We start from the raw sequence: 13,511 nt of genomic DNA, 5'->3' as shown, positions 1-13,511 counted from the left end.
TTCTTGGATGGAGCAAATTCCAGAATCATTGTGAACGGCTGCAGATCACGACCAATTCCCATCAGACGATCAGTTCGACAAGGCTGTCCCTTGTCAGTGTATTTTATCGCTTTGGCGCTGGACCCCATGCTGCGTGACATCGGACGGATGGTCGATGGTGTTCCTTTCCCAGGCGTCACCTTCCGCAGTGCGGCATACGCGGATGGTGTAGGTGTGTTTGTAGCAAACGCCAATGACATCGATTCGGTTCGCCGAGTCCTCCACGTTTATGAACGAGCATCCGGTGCCATGTTAAAATCCAACAAAATGGTGCTAATGCCACTAGGGCCACGATCATTGACCATCGAACGCCCATGCAACCGGATTGTAGGGGAACAACGTATCTTGGGTCTTGAGGTGACTGACTGTCCGCAGCGCATGTTAACACTCACGTGCAGGCGGATTCTCACGCGCATCAGAGGATTTTGCATGAGTCACACTGATCGACGACTCGACCTCCATCAACGAATCCAACTGATTAGTACATACATCCTATCACGGGCATAGTATGTAGCACAACTCCATACGCTACCGAAACAAACCAGCAGAGCCATCTCACAAACAGTATATTGCCTATTGTGGCGGCATGCACTATTCAAAGTTGATGCGCAGAATTGTACACTGCCAAAGGTCGATAGTGGCCTTGGACTCATTGACTTTCCCCGCAAATGTGCGGCAATCCTGATTCCAAGTATCGCCACTTTGCGTGAGATTGACCCAGGTGGTACAACAGCGGTGCTTTTCGACCGTTATCCCCCACAATCGGCGCGTGCACCAGTATGTTTGACACATATTCCATTCCGGATGACGACAGTCAAGGACTATTACCTCAATCAAAGTTACGTCCTAACAGTGGCCACCGACAAGGCACGCACATCGAAGCGCCTTTACTAGGCGCTTCGAGGCCAGCCCACACCACATAAATTGGAGGACAGACGACCGTCGGTCATCTGGCACCAAGCTTGGGCTAATATCAACCACCCAGCCCTTCCCACAGAAGTTTCAGCGCTATGGTATCGCGTTGTAAACAATTTAATACCCACTAATCACCGCCTGGCGGCCATCCGCCTATGGCCCTCGGCTGCTTGCGGCCGATGTGGTGACGTAGACACCAGAGAGCATCGTCTCTTATGCCCTCACGTCACAGAAGTGTGGGACCTTGCACGTGTGCTATTAGCGCTGATCGGTGGGACTACACTGGACTATGTGTCAATCGACTGGTTCCTTACCCCTGATATTCAGACCAACCAACGAACACGACGTAACGCAATGGTGTGGCTCTTGGGCCACACCATTTTCACGATCTATGACCTTTGCCTCACCGATGCTGTCTCTTTCATGGACTACCTTTGGAGCCAGCATCGCCTGGCGGAATCTGACCGGAAATATACCATTACTTTTGCAAGATTTCTTAAAGTTGCAATGGTTCATGGTTATCAAAAGGTGTTCCGGGCTGACTAAGGCACCTCGTATAAGAATTGCCTGAGTGTACCCCTGGATCTTTGTCACTCAGACTTTCAAACTACCCTTGACTTACCCATACCCCAGATTTGGTATTGGCCTTCAGGGCATCACTAGAGTAGACTGTTCTATGATACTGATAATATGGAAATTGGTAACACGGAAATTGTGTGAACCTTGTATGAAAAATTATTGGAAAATTGGAAAACACATAATCTATCTTAGAGGATTATTACTTCGTTAATTCTATGGGCGATGGGATTATCTCGCAAGTTTCGTTTGAGTGTGCTGCCGTCGCTGTTTTTTTTTATTTTGCCTTCATTTCTGTCTTTATTTATTACTTTCTATTTAGTTTTTAACATCATCACTTGCTTCACACCTGGAGAGGGAGGTGTGTTTCTGAGTAGTGTGTCGTCGCCCCCAAGGCATAGCAGAGTATGCCTCCGCTTTTATTTTCGGTTTATGGCAATAAGTCTTGCTACTAACAACACCCTGCTTTACGTGCTGCGTCGACACTAGAGGATGGCGGCATTTTTGGAGAGGAAAAGGTAGGTCTATAGGGGAGGTAGGAGGGAAAAAAGTGTAGTATTTGTCTTATCAGCTTAATATCCGATACGTCCTGCATCACACGACCAGAATATTACACTCATTTTTGGCTTATGACGGAGTGCTAGGGGCTTGCTCCACCTCTGTCGCGGGTTGGCCCGGCATTGAAGTACCGCCGGGATCGGCCCACCTAAAATTAATTAAAACACAGCCTGAAATGGGTTAACTTTCTGCAGTGATCAGATATTCCGCTGGTAGCAAAACTTGTCGTAGTTGTTGATGTGCCCAGTAGTTAGTTGCTTACACACCACGATTTCTTTTCATTAATTTAAGATTATCTTAAGAATTTTTTTTTTTTTTTTTGCGTTTAGCCGGACGGCACTTGCAGCCGCATTACGCTAGGCTGGTAATTTATGGGGGCACAGGACAGTGCCTTCGGATGCCTCGTTAGCGTCTCTTATGGTCCGGGCACAGATAATTTTAATTACATTTTTTGGAGTTATATCCTTAGCTCCTCGCGAACGTCGTCGTCGTCGCCGCCGCACGCACGCTGAATACGTGTGTACACACGCACACACACATATGCAGTAGGCGGTGGACGATGTAAGCACTCGGCTAGGTGTAGCTCGCGCCAGTATAGCTCGCACCGGCCTGACGCTGCTGTGGGGCGGCCTCACGGCTTCTCCACTGCCCTGGCAGCTAGCGGCGTTCAAATGGAAGTCGCAGTTTACTCCTCGACATGGAGGGTAGTACTGGGATGTTGACGAGTGATCTCGTATTTGGTCGTTCCTTCGGGCACTTGCCTTTGCGATGTTTTCGACGGTCGCCTGTTGCCATATCGGCCCGCACCACCGTGTGTCACTCCCACATGTGGAGCGCACACGCTGCAAGCATTTAGGCCCTGACACTGCGGTTTTTCATCTCTGGCGGTACTCCGCAAGGATACCGCCCTTCGATTGTGCCATTCCAACACTAATCGAAGTGCTAGGTTTTCCGGCCTGTTAGGAGACCGCTTCTGCAAAACGTGCGAGGAGATGTTTGCTGGTTGCGAGCTACCCGCCGATTTTCTAGCTGTACGTATTGTCCTTAATCCAAAGGTCACAGGTCACTGTCGGGCTAAGGACGTGTTCTTAACACTGATTATAAGTTGGTGGCACGAAGTGTGGCTTCACATCTTAAACAGGTAATAAATAAGGTACACTGGCGTTTCGAATCGAACCACCTTCACTGCTGCTTCTATATACCGTGATGCTGTCTTACTCACCCACCGCCGACGCTCGAACCCCGGCTTCAATTGATCTCTAGATTTCGCCGGTGCCTTCTCCCATCCTTACCTGCTGGCCGTTATGTCGCGGAAGGGTTTCGGGGAGCACTTCATAAGAGTCATCCGGCACTTCTTGGATGGAGCAAATTCCAGAATCATTGTGAACGGCTGCAGATCACGACCAATTCCCATCAGACGATCAGTTCGACAAGGCTGTCCCTTGTCAGTGTATTTTATCGCTTTGGCGGTGGACCCCATGCTGCGTGACATCGGACGGATGGTCGATGGTGTTCCTTTCCCAGGCGTCACCTTCCGCAGTGCGGCATACGCGGATGGTGTAGGTGTGTTTGTAGCAAACGCCAATGACATCGATTCGGTTCGCCGAGTCCTCCACGTTTATGAACGAGCATCCGGTGCCATGTTAAAATCCAACAAAATGGTGCTAATGCCACTAGGGCCACGATCATTGACCATCGAACGCCCATGCAACCGGATTGTAGGGGAACAACGTATCTTGGGTCTTGAGGTGACTGACTGTCCGCAGCGCATGTTAACACTCACGTGCAGGCGGATTCTCACGCGCATCAGAGGATTTTGCATGAGTCACACTGATCGACGACTCGACCTCCATCAACGAATCCAACTGATTAGTACATACATCCTATCACGGGCATAGTATGTAGCACAACTCCATACGCTACCGAAACAAACCAGCAGAGCCATCTCACAAACAGTATATTGCCTATTGTGGCGGCATGCACTATTCAAAGTTGATGCGCAGAATTGTACACTGCCAAAGGTCGATAGTGGCCTTGGACTCATTGACTTTCCCCGCAAATGTGCGGCAATCCTGATTCCAAGTATCGCCACTTTGCGTGAGATTGACCCAGGTGGTACAACAGCGGTGCTTTTCGACCGTTATCCCCCACAATCGGCGCGTGCACCAGTATGTTTGACACATATTCCATTCCGGATGACGACAGTCAAGGACTATTACCTCAATCAAAGTTACGTCCTAACAGTGGCCACCGACAAGGCACGCACATCGAAGCGCCTTTACTAGGCGCTTCGAGGCCAGCCCACACCACATAAATTGGAGGACAGACGACCGTCGGTCATCTGGCACCAAGCTTGGGCTAATATCAACCACCCAGCCCTTCCCACAGAAGTTTCAGCGCTATGGTATCGCGTTGTAAACAATTTAATACCCACTAATCACCGCCTGGCGGCCATCCGCCTATGGCCCTCGGCTGCTTGCGGCCGATGTGGTGACGTAGACACCAGAGAGCATCGTCTCTTATGCCCTCACGTCACAGAAGTGTGGGACCTTGCACGTGTGCTATTAGCGCTGATCGGTGGGACTACACTGGACTATGTGTCAATCGACTGGTTCCTTACCCCTGATATTCAGACCAACCAACGAACACGACGTAACGCAATGGTGTGGCTCTTGGGCCACACCATTTTCACGATCTATGACCTTTGCCTCACCGATGCTGTCTCTTTCATGGACTACCTTTGGAGCCAGCATCGCCTGGCGGAATCTGACCGGAAATATACCATTACTTTTGCAAGATTTCTTAAAGTTGCAATGGTTCATGGTTATCAAAAGGTGTTCCGGGCTGACTAAGGCACCTCGTATAAGAATTGCCTGAGTGTACCCCTGGATCTTTGTCACTCAGACTTTCAAACTACCCTTGACTTACCCATACCCCAGATTTGGTATTGGCCTTCAGGGCATCACTAGAGTAGACTGTTCTATGATACTGATAATATGGAAATTGGTAACACGGAAATTGTGTGAACCTTGTATGAAAAATTATTGGAAAATTGGAAAACACATAATCTATCTTAGAGGATTATTACTTCGTTAATTCTATGGGCGATGGGATTATCTCGCAAGTTTCGTTTGAGTGTGCTGCCGTCGCTGTTTTTTTTTATTTTGCCTTCATTTCTGTCTTTATTTATTACTTTCTATTTAGTTTTTAACATCATCACTTGCTTCACACCTGGAGAGGGAGGTGTGTTTCTGAGTAGTGTGTCGTCGCCCCCAAGGCATAGCAGAGTATGCCTCCGCTTTTATTTTCGGTTTATGGCAATAAGTCTTGCTACTAACAACACCCTGCTTTACGTGCTGCGTCGACACTAGAGGATGGCGGCATTTTTGGAGAGGAAAAGGTAGGTCTATAGGGGAGGTAGGAGGGAAAAAAGTGTAGTATTTGTCTTATCAGCTTAATATCCGATACGTCCTGCATCACACGACCAGAATATTACACTCATTTTTGGCTTATGACGGAGTGCTAGGGGCTTGCTCCACCTCTGTCGCGGGTTGGCCCGGCATTGAAGTACCGCCGGGATCGGCCCACCTAAAATTAATTAAAACACAGCCTGAAATGGGTTAACTTTCTGCAGTGATCAGATATTCCGCTGGTAGCAAAACTTGTCGTAGTTGTTGATGTGCCCAGTAGTTAGTTGCTTACACACCACGATTTCTTTTCATTAATTTAAGATTATCTTAAGAATTTTTTTTTTTTTTTTTGCGTTTAGCCGGACGGCACTTGCAGCCGCATTACGCTAGGCTGGTAATTTATGGGGGCACAGGACAGTGCCTTCGGATGCCTCGTTAGCGTCTCTTATGGTCCGGGCACAGATAATTTTAATTACATTTTTTGGAGTTATATCCTTAGCTCCTCGCGAACGTCGTCGTCGTCGCCGCCGCACGCACGCTGAATACGTGTGTACACACGCACACACACATATGCAGTAGGCGGTGGACGATGTAAGCACTCGGCTAGGTGTAGCTCGCGCCAGTATAGCTCGCACCGGCCTGACGCTGCTGTGGGGCGGCCTCACGGCTTCTCCACTGCCCTGGCAGCTAGCGGCGTTCAAATGGAAGTCGCAGTTTACTCCTCGACATGGAGGGTAGTACTGGGATGTTGACGAGTGATCTCGTATTTGGTCGTTCCTTCGGGCACTTGCCTTTGCGATGTTTTCGACGGTCGCCTGTTGCCATATCGGCCCGCACCACCGTGTGTCACTCCCACATGTGGAGCGCACACGCTGCAAGCATTTAGGCCCTGACACTGCGGTTTTTCATCTCTGGCGGTACTCCGCAAGGATACCGCCCTTCGATTGTGCCATTCCAACACTAATCGAAGTGCTAGGTTTTCCGGCCTGTTAGGAGACCGCTTCTGCAAAACGTGCGAGGAGATGTTTGCTGGTTGCGAGCTACCCGCCGATTTTCTAGCTGTACGTATTGTCCTTAATCCAAAGGTCACAGGTCACTGTCGGGCTAAGGACGTGTTCTTAACACTGATTATAAGTTGGTGGCACGAAGTGTGGCTTCACATCTTAAACAGGTAATAAATAAGGTACACTGGCGTTTCGAATCGAACCACCTTCACTGCTGCTTCTATATACCGTGATGCTGTCTTACTCACCCACCGCCGACGCTCGAACCCCGGCTTCAATTGATCTCTAGATTTCGCCGGTGCCTTCTCCCATCCTTACCTGCTGGCCGTTATGTCGCGGAAGGGTTTCGGGGAGCACTTCATAAGAGTCATCCGGCACTTCTTGGATGGAGCAAATTCCAGAATCATTGTGAACGGCTGCAGATCACGACCAATTCCCATCAGACGATCAGTTCGACAAGGCTGTCCCTTGTCAGTGTATTTTATCGCTTTGGCGGTGGACCCCATGCTGCGTGACATCGGACGGATGGTCGATGGTGTTCCTTTCCCAGGCGTCACCTTCCGCAGTGCGGCATACGCGGATGGTGTAGGTGTGTTTGTAGCAAACGCCAATGACATCGATTCGGTTCGCCGAGTCCTCCACGTTTATGAACGAGCATCCGGTGCCATGTTAAAATCCAACAAAATGGTGCTAATGCCACTAGGGCCACGATCATTGACCATCGAACGCCCATGCAACCGGATTGTAGGGGAACAACGTATCTTGGGTCTTGAGGTGACTGACTGTCCGCAGCGCATGTTAACACTCACGTGCAGGCGGATTCTCACGCGCATCAGAGGATTTTGCATGAGTCACACTGATCGACGACTCGACCTCCATCAACGAATCCAACTGATTAGTACATACATCCTATCACGGGCATAGTATGTAGCACAACTCCATACGCTACCGAAACAAACCAGCAGAGCCATCTCACAAACAGTATATTGCCTATTGTGGCGGCATGCACTATTCAAAGTTGATGCGCAGAATTGTACACTGCCAAAGGTCGATAGTGGCCTTGGACTCATTGACTTTCCCCGCAAATGTGCGGCAATCCTGATTCCAAGTATCGCCACTTTGCGTGAGATTGACCCAGGTGGTACAACAGCGGTGCTTTTCGACCGTTATCCCCCACAATCGGCGCGTGCACCAGTATGTTTGACACATATTCCATTCCGGATGACGACAGTCAAGGACTATTACCTCAATCAAAGTTACGTCCTAACAGTGGCCACCGACAAGGCACGCACATCGAAGCGCCTTTACTAGGCGCTTCGAGGCCAGCCCACACCACATAAATTGGAGGACAGACGACCGTCGGTCATCTGGCACCAAGCTTGGGCTAATATCAACCACCCAGCCCTTCCCACAGAAGTTTCAGCGCTATGGTATCGCGTTGTAAACAATTTAATACCCACTAATCACCGCCTGGCGGCCATCCGCCTATGGCCCTCGGCTGCTTGCGGCCGATGTGGTGACGTAGACACCAGAGAGCATCGTCTCTTATGCCCTCACGTCACAGAAGTGTGGGACCTTGCACGTGTGCTATTAGCGCTGATCGGTGGGACTACACTGGACTATGTGTCAATCGACTGGTTCCTTACCCCTGATATTCAGACCAACCAACGAACACGACGTAACGCAATGGTGTGGCTCTTGGGCCACACCATTTTCACGATCTATGACCTTTGCCTCACCGATGCTGTCTCTTTCATGGACTACCTTTGGAGCCAGCATCGCCTGGCGGAATCTGACCGGAAATATACCATTACTTTTGCAAGATTTCTTAAAGTTGCAATGGTTCATGGTTATCAAAAGGTGTTCCGGGCTGACTAAGGCACCTCGTATAAGAATTGCCTGAGTGTACCCCTGGATCTTTGTCACTCAGACTTTCAAACTACCCTTGACTTACCCATACCCCAGATTTGGTATTGGCCTTCAGGGCATCACTAGAGTAGACTGTTCTATGATACTGATAATATGGAAATTGGTAACACGGAAATTGTGTGAACCTTGTATGAAAAATTATTGGAAAATTGGAAAACACATAATCTATCTTAGAGGATTATTACTTCGTTAATTCTATGGGCGATGGGATTATCTCGCAAGTTTCGTTTGAGTGTGCTGCCGTCGCTGTTTTTTTTTATTTTGCCTTCATTTCTGTCTTTATTTATTACTTTCTATTTAGTTTTTAACATCATCACTTGCTTCACACCTGGAGAGGGAGGTGTGTTTCTGAGTAGTGTGTCGTCGCCCCCAAGGCATAGCAGAGTATGCCTCCGCTTTTATTTTCGGTTTATGGCAATAAGTCTTGCTACTAACAACACCCTGCTTTACGTGCTGCGTCGACACTAGAGGATGGCGGCATTTTTGGAGAGGAAAAGGTAGGTCTATAGGGGAGGTAGGAGGGAAAAAAGTGTAGTATTTGTCTTATCAGCTTAATATCCGATACGTCCTGCATCACACGACCAGAATATTACACTCATTTTTGGCTTATGACGGAGTGCTAGGGGCTTGCTCCACCTCTGTCGCGGGTTGGCCCGGCATTGAAGTACCGCCGGGATCGGCCCACCTAAAATTAATTAAAACACAGCCTGAAATGGGTTAACTTTCTGCAGTGATCAGATATTCCGCTGGTAGCAAAACTTGTCGTAGTTGTTGATGTGCCCAGTAGTTAGTTGCTTACACACCACGATTTCTTTTCATTAATTTAAGATTATCTTAAGAATTTTTTTTTTTTTTTTGCGTTTAGCCGGACGGCACTTGCAGCCGCATTACGCTAGGCTGGTAATTTATGGGGGCACAGGACAGTGCCTTCGGATGCCTCGTTAGCGTCTCTTATGGTCCGGGCACAGATAATTTTAATTACATTTTTTGGAGTTATATCCTTAGCTCCTCGCGAACGTCGTCGTCGTCGCCGCCGCACGCACGCTGAATACGTGTGTACACACGCACACACACATATGCAGTAGGCGGTGGACGATGTAAGCACTCGGCTAGGTGTAGCTCGCGCCAGTATAGCTCGCACCGGCCTGACGCTGCTGTGGGGCGGCCTCACGGCTTCTCCACTGCCCTGGCAGCTAGCGGCGTTCAAATGGAAGTCGCAGTTTACTCCTCGACATGGAGGGTAGTACTGGGATGTTGACGAGTGATCTCGTATTTGGTCGTTCCTTCGGGCACTTGCCTTTGCGATGTTTTCGACGGTCGCCTGTTGCCATATCGGCCCGCACCACCGTGTGTCACTCCCACATGTGGAGCGCACACGCTGCAAGCATTTAGGCCCTGACACTGCGGTTTTTCATCTCTGGCGGTACTCCGCAAGGATACCGCCCTTCGATTGTGCCATTCCAACACTAATCGAAGTGCTAGGTTTTCCGGCCTGTTAGGAGACCGCTTCTGCAAAACGTGCGAGGAGATGTTTGCTGGTTGCGAGCTACCCGCCGATTTTCTAGCTGTACGTATTGTCCTTAATCCAAAGGTCACAGGTCACTGTCGGGCTAAGGACGTGTTCTTAACACTGATTATAAGTTGGTGGCACGAAGTGTGGCTTCACATCTTAAACAGGTAATAAATAAGGTACACTGGCGTTTCGAATCGAACCACCTTCACTGCTGCTTCTATATACCGTGATGCTGTCTTACTCACCCACCGCCGACGCTCGAACCCCGGCTTCAATTGATCTCTAGATTTCGCCGGTGCCTTCTCCCATCCTTACCTGCTGGCCGTTATGTCGCGGAAGGGTTTCGGGGAGCACTTCATAAGAGTCATCCGGCACTTCTTGGATGGAGCAAATTCCAGAATCATTGTGAACGGCTGCAGATCACGACCAATTCCCATCAGACGATCAGTTCGACAAGGCTGTCCCTTGTCAGTGTATTTTATCGCTTTGGCGGTGGACCCCATGCTGCGTGACATCGGACGGATGGTCGATGGTGTTCCTTTCCCAGGCGTCACCTTCCGCAGTGCGGCATACGCGGATGGTGTAGGTGTGTTTGTAGCAAACGCCAATGACATCGATTCGGTTCGCCGAGTCCTCCACGTTTATGAACGAGCATCCGGTGCCATGTTAAAATCCAACAAAATGGTGCTAATGCCACTAGGGCCACGATCATTGACCATCGAACGCCCATGCAACCGGATTGTAGGGGAACAACGTATCTTGGGTCTTGAGGTGACTGACTGTCCGCAGCGCATGTTAACACTCACGTGCAGGCGGATTCTCACGCGCATCAGAGGATTTTGCATGAGTCACACTGATCGACGACTCGACCTCCATCAACGAATCCAACTGATTAGTACATACATCCTATCACGGGCATAGTATGTAGCACAACTCCATACGCTACCGAAACAAACCAGCAGAGCCATCTCACAAACAGTATATTGCCTATTGTGGCGGCATGCACTATTCAAAGTTGATGCGCAGAATTGTACACTGCCAAAGGTCGATAGTGGCCTTGGACTCATTGACTTTCCCCGCAAATGTGCGGCAATCCTGATTCCAAGTATCGCCACTTTGCGTGAGATTGACCCAGGTGGTACAACAGCGGTGCTTTTCGACCGTTATCCCCCACAATCGGCGCGTGCACCAGTATGTTTGACACATATTCCATTCCGGATGACGACAGTCAAGGACTATTACCTCAATCAAAGTTACGTCCTAACAGTGGCCACCGACAAGGCACGCACATCGAAGCGCCTTTACTAGGCGCTTCGAGGCCAGCCCACACCACATAAATTGGAGGACAGACGACCGTCGGTCATCTGGCACCAAGCTTGGGCTAATATCAACCACCCAGCCCTTCCCACAGAAGTTTCAGCGCTATGGTATCGCGTTGTAAACAATTTAATACCCACTAATCACCGCCTGGCGGCCATCCGCCTATGGCCCTCGGCTGCTTGCGGCCGATGTGGTGACGTAGACACCAGAGAGCATCGTCTCTTATGCCCTCACGTCACAGAAGTGTGGGACCTTGCACGTGTGCTATTAGCGCTGATCGGTGGGACTACACTGGACTATGTGTCAATCGACTGGTTCCTTACCCCTGATATTCAGACCAACCAACGAACACGACGTAACGCAATGGTGTGGCTCTTGGGCCACACCATTTTCACGATCTATGACCTTTGCCTCACCGATGCTGTCTCTTTCATGGACTACCTTTGGAGCCAGCATCGCCTGGCGGAATCTGACCGGAAATATACCATTACTTTTGCAAGATTTCTTAAAGTTGCAATGGTTCATGGTTATCAAAAGGTGTTCCGGGCTGACTAAGGCACCTCGTATAAGAATTGCCTGAGTGTACCCCTGGATCTTTGTCACTCAGACTTTCAAACTACCCTTGACTTACCCATACCCCAGATTTGGTATTGGCCTTCAGGGCATCACTAGAGTAGACTGTTCTATGATACTGATAATATGGAAATTGGTAACACGGAAATTGTGTGAACCTTGTATGAAAAATTATTGGAAAATTGGAAAACACATAATCTATCTTAGAGGATTATTACTTCGTTAATTCTATGGGCGATGGGATTATCTCGCAAGTTTCGTTTGAGTGTGCTGCCGTCGCTGTTTTTTTTTATTTTGCCTTCATTTCTGTCTTTATTTATTACTTTCTATTTAGTTTTTAACATCATCACTTGCTTCACACCTGGAGAGGGAGGTGTGTTTCTGAGTAGTGTGTCGTCGCCCCCAAGGCATAGCAGAGTATGCCTCCGCTTTTATTTTCGGTTTATGGCAATAAGTCTTGCTACTAACAACACCCTGCTTTACGTGCTGCGTCGACACTAGAGGATGGCGGCATTTTTGGAGAGGAAAAGGTAGGTCTATAGGGGAGGTAGGAGGGAAAAAAGTGTAGTATTTGTCTTATCAGCTTAATATCTGATACGTCCTGCATCACACGACCAGAATATTACACTCATTTTTGGCTTATGACGGAGTGCTAGGGGCTTGCTCCACCTCTGTCGCGGGTTGGCCCGGCATTGAAGTACCGCCGGGATCGGCCCACCTAAAATTAATTAAAACACAGCCTGAAATGGGTTAACTTTCTGCAGTGATCAGATATTCCGCTGGTAGCAAAACTTGTCGTAGTTGTTGATGTGCCCAGTAGTTAGTTGCTTACACACCACGATTTCTTTTCATTAATTTAAGATTATCTTAAGAATTTTTTTTTTTTTTTTTGCGTTTAGCCGGACGGCACTTGCAGCCGCATTACGCTAGGCTGGTAATTTATGGGGGCACAGGACAGTGCCTTCGGATGCCTCGTTAGCGTCTCTTATGGTCCGGGCACAGATAATTTTAATTACATTTTTTGGAGTTATATCCTTAGCTCCTCGCGAACGTCGTCGTCGTCGCCGCCGCACGCACGCTGAATACGTGTGTACACACGCACACACACATATGCAGTAGGCGGTGGACGATGTAAGCACTCGGCTAGGTGTAGCTCGCGCCAGTATAGCTCGCACCGGCCTGACGCTGCTGTGGGGCGGCCTCACGGCTTCTCCACTGCCCTGGCAGCTAGCGGCGTTCAAATGGAAGTCGCAGTTTACTCCTCGACATGGAGGGTAGTACTGGGATGTTGACGAGTGATCTCGTATTTGGTCGTTCCTTCCGGCACTTGCCTTTGCGATGTTTTCGACGGTCGCCTGTTGCCATATCGGCCCGCACCACCGTGTGTCACTCCCACATGTGGAGCGCACACGCTGCAAGCATTTAGGCCCTGACACTGCGGTTTTTCATCTCTGGCGGTACTCCGCAAGGATACCGCCCTTCGATTGTGCCATTCCAACACTAATCGAAGTGCTAGGTTTTCCGGCCTGTTAGGAGACCGCTTCTGCAAAACGTGCGAGGAGATGTTTGCTGGTTGCGAGCTACCCGCCGATTTTCTAGCTGTACGTATTGTCCTTAATCCAAAGGTCACAGGTCACTGTCGGGCTAAGGACGTGTTCTTAACACTGATTATAA

The 13,511-nt window shown here is 49.2% G+C and overlaps 4 pseudogenes; all 4 read left to right on the top strand.

Moving 5' to 3' along the window:
* Positions 1-2,030: 2,030 nt before the first annotated feature.
* On the top strand, positions 2,031-2,241 carry LOC124769601 (annotated as a pseudogene).
* Positions 2,242-5,470: 3,229 nt separating this feature from the next.
* Positions 5,471-5,681, top strand: LOC124769600 (annotated as a pseudogene).
* Positions 5,682-8,910: 3,229 nt separating this feature from the next.
* On the top strand, positions 8,911-9,121 carry LOC124769598 (annotated as a pseudogene).
* A 3,228-nt stretch (positions 9,122-12,349) lies between these two features.
* Positions 12,350-12,560, top strand: LOC124769536 (annotated as a pseudogene).
* The last annotated feature ends 951 nt before the right edge of the window (positions 12,561-13,511 follow it).

Source organism: Schistocerca piceifrons, unplaced genomic scaffold (assembly GCF_021461385.2).
Source record: "Schistocerca piceifrons isolate TAMUIC-IGC-003096 unplaced genomic scaffold, iqSchPice1.1 HiC_scaffold_701, whole genome shotgun sequence".
NCBI lineage: Eukaryota > Metazoa > Arthropoda > Insecta > Orthoptera > Acrididae > Schistocerca > Schistocerca piceifrons.
This window is presented reverse-complemented; position numbering and strand designations above follow the sequence as displayed.